The sequence below is a fragment of the Cervus canadensis genome, chromosome 4 (genome assembly GCF_019320065.1).
Source record: "Cervus canadensis isolate Bull #8, Minnesota chromosome 4, ASM1932006v1, whole genome shotgun sequence".
Classification (NCBI taxonomy): domain Eukaryota; kingdom Metazoa; phylum Chordata; class Mammalia; order Artiodactyla; family Cervidae; genus Cervus; species Cervus canadensis.
In genome coordinates, this window is record NC_057389.1 from 89,667,973 (window position 1) to 89,679,735 (window position 11,763).

Consider the following 11,763-nt stretch of genomic DNA (forward strand, 5'->3'; position numbering starts at 1 on the left):
TGCCATTTCCTTCTCCAGGGGATCTTCCCAACCCAGGGATTGAACCCATGTCTCCTGTATTGGCAGGCAGATTCTTTACCACTGAGCCACCAGGGAATCCCCGCTGTATAGCAAAGTGAGTATTTTTCCTAGACTGTGGATGGTGTCATCCTTTAGGTAGTGTCTCTGTTTTTAGCTCTCTTTGCAATGTGGATTTGGTCCTAACAAGACAGCAGAGCTATTGTCTTTGCAAACGTTATAATGCCGTATATCCTTGCTATCCGAGGGACTCTCATGCATCTTCTCCAGCACCACAGTTCAAAAGCATCAGACATCGTTAGGACGATGATTTCATGGAGTCTAGGAAAAGTCCCAGCTCACATCTGGCTCTGGGTCTAACTCCTCTGAATCTAGCTCATCCTCCCATCGAGGCAGCAGCTGCCAGTGTACCAGGGGGAAGATCCACTCCAAGCTCACTTTAGAACCATTCCCAACTAAAGCAAATGGGCTCACATAGACACTCCCAACAAGGACTCGCCTTCAGAACTGGGAAAGGTTACTGTTTCAACCAATTTCATAGGGGCAAAGGAAGAAAGTGAAACACAGTGAGAAGGCTGAGGAGTATGTTTCAAATGAAAGAACAAGATGAAACCTCTGGGGCTATCTTATGACCCTGCAATCCCACTCCTGGACATGATCAGAAAGGATCCTCGAACCCCAGGGTTCATCGCAGGTCTGTTTACAATAGCCAAGACATGATGTTGTCGTTCAGTTGCTTAGTCATGTCCAGCTCTTTGCTACCCCATGAACTGCAGACATGGAAGCCAAGACATGCAAGCAACCTAAATGTCCATCAACAGAGTGGTGGATAAAGAAGATGTGGTACATATATATATAATGGAATATTACCCACCCATTAAAAAGAATGAAATAATGCATTTGCAGCAGCCTGGATGGGCCTAGAGATTGTCATACTGAGTGAAGTAAGTCAGACAGAGAAGGAGAAATATCATATAATATCCCTTATTTCTGGAGTTGAGAGGGTAACAGGTAGGAAGGCCAGAGGTCCCCAAGCGGCAGGAGGAAATAAACTGCAAGTGGCAGATGTTTTTTCCCCTTCTCTGTTGACAAAACCAGTTCTGCTTAAGACTAACCTTTTTTTCTTTTCTCAAACCTTGGGCTTATAATGGCTCAACAAACCAAAACTCATGTCAATTGTTTTATGGCCAGGGATGACGTCGTGCCATCCTATCTCAAAACTGCATATTGTGGGAGAAGCGCCTGGTGAAACTCCCTCAGCCTGGAGGTGTTTCTTTTATCTGATTAGAAGCTCGCTAATAGACATAAAACGCCTTGCTTAAAACTAGCAAGGTGACACTCTTTCTGTCTCCTTCTGATGTCTATGTCAGAAGCTTTCTCTATCTATATTATACTTTAATAAAACTTTGCTACACAAAAAGCTCCAAGTAGTCAAGCCTTGTCTCTGACCCCGGATTGAAATTCTCTCCTCTGGAGGTCACAAATCCTGGTATAATACACGTCTTGGAGCAGCAGCCATTCATCTTGGGGGCTCATCTGGGAACTTCAAGACAAGGTAAGGATGCTTAGAGTTCTAGTTCTTTGTTATCCTAGTAAACACACTTTCTGCAGTACTTCACTAACTCTATGGTGTGCCTGTGTGTGTGAAAGCAGCATGAATGAGATGTGGAGTTGGCCAGGAAGCGATCATTGAGCCCTGTTCTGCGGTTTTGTGGTGCCTCATAATGACCAAAGGCAGCTCCAAGGGAAGCCTTGCTGGAGGTTTATACTGACCTGCCAATGTTAAGAGGCACCCAAAGTTCCTGCAAGGGGAGAGGTCAGAAATAGGTGAAGCATGTGGACCAAGCTTTCTTTCTTCAGCCACCTTTTCTGGTCTCTTTGACCATTTCACTACTGCCTGAGGAATTAGAAATACTAACCAAACATGTCAGAATATAGACTTTCAAAGGACTTGGAATCCATGCTGTTGGTTATTTTTTCATGCACTGCAGACAAGAGCATGTTCAGTAGCTAGGTGGAGCTCTAGCTCCCAGAAGGTCTCTCAGGCTAGAAGTCACTCTCTTAGCTGCCTGATTCAGGAAGTAGTGACCTCAGAGTGAGTCTGTATCATGGCTGTGCCTCCGGTCTATGTGGACAGGAGTCCTGCTGGGGACCATGAGATTTCTGAGGACACAGAACAGGAATCCCAGGATCTGGTGAGATTGGAAAAAGCAATGAGCTTTTTCCTTTGGTAACACTAGCTGTTAGTGGACCAGAGGAGGCTCTCTGGTGACTTTGGAGGGATTGGCCCTAAGAACTCAAGGGGAAAAAAATCACTTTTTCCTCACTGGCTAGCCCTTCACCACCTCTTTTGCTATCACCTATACTGGCGTGGTGGCACTCAGAAGGGACATTTTGAGTTTTGTGTTTGTCCTTTATGATTTACCAGTTCTCCTGTGATTAGGAATATACTCAGGACTATGCACAGGCATGCAGGAGATGGATGTTTCCCCTGGCAGTCTTAGCTTGGGAGGCATTCCAGAAGGCTACTCTCTTGAACCGTGAGTGGCATCAGAGGAGGAGCAGAAATCAGACAGAGGTTTTGATGGTAAGGAACTGGATATCAATCTGGGATGCCACTAGGTCTGCCTCTGGTGCATCTCCATCCCACCTTGGTGGTAGAATGGGGAGGAATGGTAGTGGGACACCTGGGTCAGTAAGAGACAGGTTAACTCCAGCCAGGGAAGGAAGTTTAGGTGGAAGGCCTGTCTCCACCCCCACCTAGAGCAGGGAGGGACACCTCTGGTAGTAAAGGCCACTGGACGCTGCTTTTTGTCTCTTACAGATGGGAGCTAACAGTTCCAGCCTCACTCCTTTGAACTGCATCCTGAAAAACTGGGATAGATTCGACCCCCAGGGCTTAAAAAAGAGTCACCTGATCTTCCTATGTGAAACTGTATGGCCATGGTATCCATTGGAGGAAGGGGAACAGTGGCCAGTTGGAGCATCTTTAATTATAATATTGTCTTACAATTAGACCAGTTCTGTAGAATACAAGGGAAATGGGTAGAAGTAGCATATGTGTTGCCTTTTTTTCCTCTGCGAGACATGCCAGACTTATGTCCTAAGGGTATAGATTTGGGTGTGAAACCTTCAGCTCCCTCCTGTCCTCCTACTTGGCCCCCATATTGGGGGCTTCCAACTGAGCAAGCTGAAAGTCAGGGCACCCCTCAAGGGAGGGTTGCCTCTGTCTTGGTAGAAACTCAGACTGAATTTCAAACTGCCCCAGTCTCAGTGGCAGTTCAAACTGCTGTCTCAATATGACCTCAGACTACTCTGCTTTCAACTGAAACTCAGACAGTTGAAGTAAAAGAAGCTCATACAGCTCAAACTAAGAGTGACAAACAGGATGAGATGGAGGAGACAAAAAGATAAGGAAAAACAGGTTTCTCCAGTCTATCCTTGGGATCGTATGTGAAGGACAGCCAGAGAGGCTGAGGAACAGTCAAACAAGATGTTGCCTCTCCATGAAGCACCCACCAGGAAAAATAATCAATCTATGAGAGTTAATGAGCCCTTTTCTTATCGAGAAATACAAAGAATCAAGGAAGACCTGGGAGACCATTTAGAGGACCCAGAAAAATATATTAGAGACTTTAAGGGTGTTACTCTGCTTTATGACCTTACTTAAAAGGATGTGATGTATATTCTGGGGCAGATGCTATCTCCTGACTCAAAAACTTGAGTTTTGGAGAAAGCTATTGAGTTATGGAGATGAATGGCTTGGTAATGAATCAGCAGGAAAGAGGTAAGATGAGATAGCCACCCTCCCTACTGGGAATCCAGTGGTCCCAACTATAGAACCAGACTGGGACTATAACACAGCTAAAGGGAGAGGGGGTCAGAGTCGTTTTGTCAGATGTATTCTCAAAGGACTCAGGCAAGCACATGCTAAGACTTTAAACTATGCCAAATTGGCAAACATAGAACAGGAAGGTAAGGAAACACCTGGTAAATTCCTAGATAGACTGTGAGAAGCCCTTCACAGATTCACTGAGGTTGATCCTGAAAGTGAAGAGGGAAGAGTGATCTTAAAGGATAGATTTTTCACTCAGTCAGCTCCAGATATCTGCCATAAGCTACTAAAACAAGTGTATGTATCAAATCAGTCTTTAGATAGCTTGTTGCAACTGACTCAGACAGTTTATTATGGCAGGGAATATGAGGAGAGGAAAGAAAGGCAGAGAAAGACCAAGGAACAGACTGAAGCCCTAATAATGGCGGTCAGAACCATTCTGAGACAGACTGAAAAAAGTGCCCAGTGGGACCCAAGTGGAAAGGGGTGGATTTGTTATTACTGTGGAAAGGAGGGGCACTTCAAGTGGGATTGCCCTCCTGCTTCTAAGCCGCCCCTGGGTGCCTGTCCTGTCTTCAAAGGACCACACAGGAGAGACTGCCCCCAGAGACAGGCCCCAGAGGTCAGACTCTCAGGACAACCAAGACCGAAGGTGCCCACACAAGCTCCCGTCCTAAATACACCTGAGGAACCCCAGGTATTAATAACTGTTGGGGGGGGGGGCAATCTGTTTATTTCCTTTTGGACACCAGGGCAACTTACTCTGTGCTTACTGAAGCCCCTGGCCCACTTTCCCCCAATCCACTACTGTAATGGGACTGTCTGGATGAGCCAAATGTTATTATTTCAGTTGTCCTCTAAGCTGCAACTGAGACTCTGTGCTGTTTTCACACGAGTTTCTGATCCTGCCAGAGTCTCCCTCACCACTTTTGGGGAAGGATATGCTGAGCAAGGTCCATGCCTCTGTTTTCATGAATATGAAGCCCTCTCTTTCTTTCCCATTAATTGAACAAAATGTAAATCCTAGATGGAATGATGGAAAAACTGTGGGGCAAGCCCAAAATGCTATTCCGTCACTGTCAAGCTCAAAGACCCTCACATATTTCCACATCAAAAGCAGTATCCTCTAAAGCCCGAGGTTAAGGAAGGGTTAAAACCTATCATTGAACATTTAAAGGAGCAGGGGCTATTAATTCCCTGCAACAGTCCATGCAACACTCCTACTTTGGGTGTGAAAAAGTCAAATGATAAATGGAGACTAGTTCAAGATTTACAAATAATAAATGAGACTGCGGTTCCTTTACACCCCATGGTGCCTAATTCTTATACTTTATTGTCTGAAGTTCCTGAATGAGCCAAACATTGTTCAGTCATTGATTTGAAGGCCTAATCATACCCAAAGGGATGAGGGCCATAGGCCCCAAAAGAATTAAGCCTATACAAAATTATCCCCTACCTGTGACTTTAAGACAATTGGGAGGATTTGGGGTCATCACAGGCTACTGCAGCATTTGGATTCCAGGTTATGGGAAACTTGCCCAGCCTTTATATAAACTTATAACTGAAACTCAACAAGCCCAAATTGACAAGGTGATTTGGTCTCCAGATACTCAAAAGACTTTTAAGGCTCTTTGAACTGATCTCCTGCATTTCCTGCTTTGAGCTTGCCCACAGGATCAGAGTTTATTATGTTTGTCACTGAAAGGAAAAGTATGGCCTAGGGAGTTATGACACAACCTCAAGGACCTCACCAGCAACGTTTAGGATACCTGAGTGGAGAATTAGATGTCGTGGCATGTCGGTGGTCACAGCGTCTAAGAGTAATTGTTACTATTGCTTTAATAGTACCTGAAGCTCTTAAGTTTTAATGGGCGAAATCTTACTGTACTGACTTCTCATGATATCGGTGAAATCTTAAGCTCTAAAGTTAATATCTGAATGACAGACAGTTGGCTTCTTAAATATCAGTCATTATTGTTAGAAGGACCGATCACTAAGCTTAAAGTTTGTCAAAACTTAAATCCTGCCACTTTCCTTCCTGAGAAAAAAATGAAACACCCGATCAGGATTGTTCCCAATTTCTAACCTTAAACTATACAGCTCGGGAAGATCTAATGGATACCCTATTAGATAATTCTGACATGAAAATATTTACAGATGGCAGTTCTGTTGTTTGGGATGGGAAGCAGAAAACATTATGCCATGTTGGTGGCTGGACAGGTTTTAAAAGCAAAGTCTCTCTCCCCAGGAACTCTAGGAAGGGACTCCTGACTCAGCCTCTGAGTCAAGCAAGCCACTGTCTGAGCCAGGAACGGAGGTTCTGATAAAGACATTGGGACCTGAGGGGCAATCTCTCAAGCCCCTCTGGGAAGGCCCTTAACAGCTTACTCTTTCTTCTCTCACAACTGTCAAGGCACCAAGAATTGACTCATGGGTACACCACGCTTGAGTTAAAAAGTGGCATACTGACCCCTCAGACTAAGTGATGTCATTTTTATGTCTTTATTCTCTATGATTTTACTTTTCACTTCTCAGATGGGCCCAATAATCTCTGTGGCTCTGCTTCTGTTGACTCCAAAAATCCTGACTCCGCTGTTTGACTCTCAAGACAGTGCCTTCCTGTCCTGGGCTCATTTCTAAGCCACATTCCACAATAGGTCTAATTGCTGGGTCTGCGGAGTGCTCCCCTCCTCATCGGTGGAAGGCTTCCCATGGTGGGCATCTCCACATCAGGGAAAGGACTTTGTCCAAGTCTGCAACTGCCTTCAACAACAACAATCATATGTGATGCCTCTTAATCTGATGACATCTAACAATCCTAAAATGGACTAGTGTAACGTTTTGTACCTTAACTATGGACATAAGGTGACTTCTAACTTGCTGATTGTTCTGTTTTTGCTGTTTGTTCCATGCATCTGTAACTGTGTAGTTGAATTTGTTTCTAGCTGCATGGAGGCTTTTAAGTTACAAAAAGTTGGCCAAACTCCTATGAGTGCCACAGCTTCCTCCAAGTACTACCTGGGGCCTCTGGATCAGAGACCCCCAATATGAGGATGAGGAGAATATGTTGCCTCATGAATTTAGGAACAACACCCCTTATCAGTGGAAGCAGTTATGGGATGAGAACGCTGCCCCAATCCCTAGGCAACATAATTCTCCTAAAAGAAAAGGGGGAAGTGAAAGGGTAATAGGTAGGAGGCCAGCGGTCCCCAGGCAGCAGGAGAAAATAAAGTGCAAGTGACAGATGGTTTTTTCCCCCCTTTTTGTTGACAAAACCAGTTCTGCCTAAGACTAACCATTTTTTTCTTTTCTCTAACCTTGGGCTGATAATGGCTCACAAACCAGTGTTCATATCAATTGTTTTATGGCTGGGGCATGACACCTCATGTCATTCTATCTCCAAAATGCATATTGTGAGAGAGGGGGCTGGTGAAACTCCCTCAGCCTTGAGGAGCCTCATTTATCTGATTAACAGCTCACCAGCAGACATAAAACACCTTGCTAAAAACTAGCAAGCCGGCACTTTCTGTTTCTTTCTGATGTCTGTGTCAGAAGCTCTCTCTATCTCTGTTATATTTTAATAAAACTTTGCTGCACAAAAATCTCCAAGTAGTCAAGGCTTGTCGCTGACCTTGGATTGAAATTCTCTCCTCTGGAGGTCACAGATCCCAGTGTAACACACGGCTCGCAGCTGCAACCCTTCAAGAGCAAGACCCAGATTCCCCCACAGCCAGTCCCTCCCATCAGGAAGCTTCCACAAGCCTCTTATCCTTATCCATCAAAGGGCAGACATAATGAAAACCACAATCACAGAAAACTAACCAAACTGATCACATGGATCACAGTCTTGTCTAACTCAATGAAACCATGAGCCATGCTGTGTAGGGCCACCCAAGACAGATGGGTCATGGTGGAGAATTCTGACAAAACGTGGCCCACTGGAGAAGGAATAGCAAGCCATTTCAGTATTCTTGCCTTGAGAACCCCATGAATTGTATGAACAGCATGAAAAGATATGACACTGAAAGATGAACTCCCCAGGTCAGTAGGTGCCCGATATGCATCTGGAGAAGAGCAGAGAAATAACTCCATAAAGAATGAAGAGGCTGAGCCAAAGTGAAAAAACGACTAGTTGTGGCTGTGACTGGTGAGGGAAATAAAGCCCAGTGCTGCAAAGAACATTATCGGTAGGAATATCAATTGGTGCAGCCACTGTGTAGAACAATATGGAAGTTCTTTTAAAAAACTAAAAATAGACCTACCATATGATCCAGCAATCTCACTCTAGGGCATATACCCAAAGAAAACTAATTTGAAAAGAAATATGCACTCTAATGTTCAGAGCAGTGCTATTTACAATAGTCAAAATACAGAAGCAACCTGAATGTCCATCCACAGGTGAATGGATATCAAAGATGTGATACATGTATACAGCAGACTGTTAGCCATAAAGAAGAATGAAATAATGCCATTTGTAGCAACATGGATGGACCTATAGATTCTCATATTAAGTGAAGTAAGTCAGACAAAGATAAATATCATACGATATCGTCTCTGTGTGGAATCTAGAAAAAATGATAAAAACGAACCTATTTACAAAACAGAAGGAGATTCAGATTCACAGACACTGAAAACAAATTTAACGTTACTAAATGGGAAAGGGGCGGGTGGAGGAATAAATTAGGAGTTTGGGATTAGCAGATACATACTATTGTATATAAAATACACATCAAGAACCTACGGTATAGCACAGGGAACTATATTCAAATCTTGTAATAACTTATAATGGAAAAGAATCTATTAAAAAGGATAGATATATACACCAGAAACTAACACAACATTGTACATCAACTATACTTCAGTAAAAAAGAACTGTTTCAGATTTACAGAAATGTGATGATAGTACCGATGTACCCAGCACCCATGTACCACGTGAGTGACATCTCCATAGACACCGAGCATCTCCTTCACCTCTCTCTCCTGTGAATGTCTTAGAAACAGGGATAACATTCATATTCCCAAGGAGGATTTACAGATTAGTTGGAGCTCAATAAATATTTGCGAAATGAAGGAACAGAGAGCCAAAGGAGGAAAGAAAGAACCACTTAATTCAGATTCATGAAATCTCAATCTTTAGTCTCTTGCTAACCCATAACCAAATCCTGATCTTTTTCTTGACCAAAAAAAAAAAAAAAAATTGCTTTTTAAAGAAAGAAATTAAAACCAAAGAATTACTATGTAATATATCAAACATTTACATTTCCACCACCTAGAAAGGAGAATTAGTAACATTTTATTGGGCTTCCTGGTGGCCCAGTGGTAAAGAATCCACCTGCCAATGCAGAAGACACAGGTTCATACCCTGGGTTGGAAAGATCCCCTGGAGGAGGAAACGGCAACCCACTCCAGTATTCTTGCCTGGGAAATCCCATGGACAGAGGAACCTGGTGGGCTACAGTCCATGGGATCCCAAAAACACGATTTAGCAACTAAACAGCAATAACAGCAGCATTATATTGTATTTATTTTGGGTCTTAATTAGTAACATTTAATTTTATTCATTTTGGGTCTTTTTAAACAATGAAAATAACACTTGATGGATACAATGACTCCCTTTGACTCTCCAACCCCAGGTTCTATTTCTCTTTCCATTTCCCCAAGGCGGCAAATAGTATTTATTTAGCATATATTCTTCCTTTCTGAATTTCACAGATATGTGCATTATATGCATCTGAACAGATATGCATTTAAATATAAAGTCATAATAAAACACCCCTATCAGTGAACAGTATCTAGCATTGTTTTGTGCATTTCCATTGTTATCTATATTTGCCTAAATATGTAATAAATGTACTTACAATTCATTTTTTTTCATTTATTTTTATGAGTTGGAGGCTAATTACTTTACAATATTATAGTGGTTTTTGCCATTCATTTTATATTTTTAAGAGCAACTGGTTATTAAAATGATGTCTGTGGAATGGGAACGTCATACTGCATATTACAATTAACAACGGAACACAGGAGAACAAGATGGTGGAGGAGGGGGTGGACGTGGAGCACACCTCTCTCCACGGATACGTCAGGAATACACCTTCAGACACAGAAGTGCATGCAGAACACCAGCTGAGGGCGGACAGGAGTACCTGACCAGTGGAAAAGAATATACAGAACCACGCAAAACTCGGTGGGACGAAGGAACTAGGGGGAGTATCGGGAGTGTTAGTAGGACTGGACCTGCCCTCAGTGGGTGGGGGAACCGAAGCAGGGGTCCAATCCCCACATCGGGGCAATTGTCTTGAATCAGAGGAGAAATATTTAAAGGCTGAGAGTGAAACAGCTGATCTGTGGCAGTCTAAATGGAATGAGAATCAGACAGTCCTTGCCGCAGCCGTACGTGCCCTGGACAGGAACGCTGGCCCCCGGAAGGTGCAGCGGCTGGGAGCTGGAGCTTAGGGATTGTGGAGCAATCCCAGGGCTAGAGCCTCTGTTGACTGCGGAGAGATGGAGTGAGGGGATGTGAGAGAGGAGATCGTGGTGAGAAATGATGGTGAGGGAAAGCCAGGCAGCCGTGGAAGCAAGGCAGTACTGCTGAGTCATGAGTAGTGGGTGGAACAATCCCCATAGCCTCTCTCCCCCTACACGTCAGCATTTGCAGCTGAATAATAGAGAGTTTGGCTCATCAAACAGCTGGTGGGGGTTGGGGGCGCTATGTGCCTGATACACCAAACATCAGAGAATGACCCCAGGCAAGGGAGCCCTCTAAGTGCCTCAACAGGTGGAGCTATGGAGAAAGACTGGCCAAAGAGACCTTCTGATCGCCAGCTACCAGGGACTGGAAAAAAGACTCTGATAGAACCGTAACTCCTGTGGCAGAGGCAGCCCATGTCCCTGCACACTTGGTCCCGGCAGGGTCCCTGCAAGCCAAGCAGCTGCGCCGCCTTCACCTCAACTCTGACTGGGGCAGAGCGGCCACAAGCAAAAAAGTCTTGCATCTATGCGTGCAGGGTTGCTTCGGTAGTGTTTGACTCTTTGCGACCCAGTAGACTATGGCCGGCCAGCCTTCTCTATCAGAGACGGGTTCACAGACAAGAATACTGGAGCGTATTGGCCAATACTGGTTGCCATACCTTTCTGAAAGTGAAAGTGAAAGTAAAGTCGATCAGTCGTGTCCGACCCTTTGTGACTCCATGGACCATAGCCCGCCAGGCTCCTCTGTCCTTGGGATTCTCCAGGCAAGAATACTGGAGTGGGTTACCATTTCCTTCTCCAGGGGATCTTCCTGGCCCAGGGATCGAACCCGGGTCTCCTGCACTGCAGGCAGACGCTTTACCCTCTGAGCCATACCCTTCTAGAGCACTGTATTTCCTGCTGCCCTAGCCACCAACCCCCCTGAGTACCTGGTGCTGCCAGAACCCCTGGGACCCAAGCAGCTGCATCACCTCCACACCTGGCCCTCACAGGAGCAAACGCAAGTCCTCCAGGGCAGCCTCAGGAGCAAACCCCAGTGGATGACCCACATGCAGAGGTGCAAATAAAACCACAGTTGAAACCCAGGGGCAGTGTGGCTAAGGAAGAAGACCCCAAACCTTCCCATCAGCTGTACAAGCTGCAGATTAAATCCACGTGATCAACTAGGCAGCTCTGTGTCTATGGAATATATAAAGGGACATTGAGAGCTCCACAAAAGAAAACACACTCGTTCTGGTAGCCGTGGATATTGGAGGCAAGAACACAAAGGAATAGGACCAGATTAGAATCTGAGCTGCCCCCACAGCAGGTCCAGAGCTCAGCACAGTACTGGAGGGCAGCCTAGAGAGGTGAGGTAACTGTGACTCCCAGCGAGGGAAAGGACTCTGACAGCACTGACTCAAGAGAAACGTTTATTATTCTTATTTTTTGACTTGTTC